Source organism: Corvus brachyrhynchos, unplaced genomic scaffold, assembly GCF_000691975.1.
Source record: "Corvus brachyrhynchos isolate BGI_N302 unplaced genomic scaffold, ASM69197v1 scaffold994, whole genome shotgun sequence".
In the NCBI taxonomy this organism is placed as follows: Eukaryota; Metazoa; Chordata; class Aves; order Passeriformes; family Corvidae; genus Corvus; species Corvus brachyrhynchos.
This window is the reverse complement of record NW_008237630.1, coordinates 1-1,329: the sequence shown is the minus strand read 5'-3', so window position 1 is coordinate 1,329 and position 1,329 is coordinate 1. Positions and strand designations below refer to the sequence as shown.

General features: G+C 48.5%; 1 long non-coding RNA gene across 1 annotated transcript; it reads left to right on the top strand.

The window, feature by feature from the left end:
• Positions 1-6: 6 nt before the first annotated feature.
• On the top strand, positions 7-978 carry LOC108446172. Its single transcript, XR_001861294.1, has 2 exons — positions 7-228; positions 277-978. It is a non-coding gene; the product is annotated as an uncharacterized LOC108446172 (long non-coding RNA).
• The last annotated feature ends 351 nt before the right edge of the window (positions 979-1,329 follow it).

Sequence of the window (1,329 nt, the reverse complement as noted above, 5' to 3'; positions counted from 1 at the left end):
ATCCCTAAACCCAGCTCTCAATCCCTAAACCCAGCTCTCAGTCCCTAAACCCAGCTCCCAGTCCCTAAATCCAGCTCTCAATCCCTAAACCCAACTCTCGATCCCTAAACCCAGCTCCCAGTCCCTAAACCCAGCTCCCAGTCCCTAAACCCAAAAGTGACCCCAAAGGTGGCCCCAAAGGTGGCCCCAAAAGTGACCCCAAAAGTGACCCCGAAGGTGGCCCCGAAGGTGGCCCCAAAGGTGGCCCCAAATTTGGCCCCAAAGGTGACCCCGAAGGTGGCCCCGAGCCCAGAGCAGCCCCGGAATCGCGTTTGGGTCACGCAGCCTTTTACAGGTGTAGGAGCCCCGAGTGCCGCGAGGATTTCTCTGCCTGTTTTTAGGGGTTCTTACCCCCCTGAACAGCGCTGGTTTGGCTTCAAACCTCGGAAAAAATTCCCAACAATCAGACAAGAACTGGAAAATGCAGTGGCGGGAATGAGGCGGTGATGGACTGCCGAGTGAGATTGTCCCAGGGTGAAAGATTCAGAGGGTTTGGGCTTCTCTTTGTAGTGAATAGATAGGAGTAAAAAAATACCGAAAAATCAAAAAATATCTTTGTGGTAAATCGATAAGAGTAAAAAATATCAAAATATCAGGAGGATTGCCGTTGTTCTTTGAAGCTTCTTCTCCTTCTCCTACCGCTCCGTATTTTGCAGGAAAAGTAGTTTGGGATGACTGGATGGAAAATTCCGCAGTTCCTGCCCGTGTTACTGAATAATTGGTAGGAAAGTGAAAACAATGTACGTTTTTAGTAACTATTGGTCAGAATGTCTTTAAAAGGCCGTGTAAATCTCGATAATTGCTCTCACTCCTCCTTTTCCTCCTTCCATGCTGCACCTGGGTCACGCTGGTGGCTCAGTTCCTCTGATAAGACTCAATAAAAACTCTCCGGAAGCATCGAGACTCCAGGAAAAGCCTGGGTTTCTCTTTTGTTATGAAGCTTTTCTGGTGCTGGGTTTATTTTCCTGGTCCTTAATGTCCGGAAAACCTTCCCGAGGCTCTGTAATGTCACACGTGGTACAGGATGTGTGTATTTGGGCCTGGTTTAAGGGATTCCGACCTGGTTTAAGGGATTTGGACCCGGTTTAAGGGATTCCAACCTGGTTTAAGGGATTCAGACCTGGTTTAAGGGATTTGGACCTGAATTAACAGGTTCGGAGCCCAGTTAAGGGATTGGGACCTGGTTTAAGGGATTTGGACCTGGTTTAAGGGATTCAGACCTGGTTTAAAGGATTCCAACCTAGTTTCAGGGATTCCGACCTGGTTTCAGGGATTCAGACCTGGTTTCAG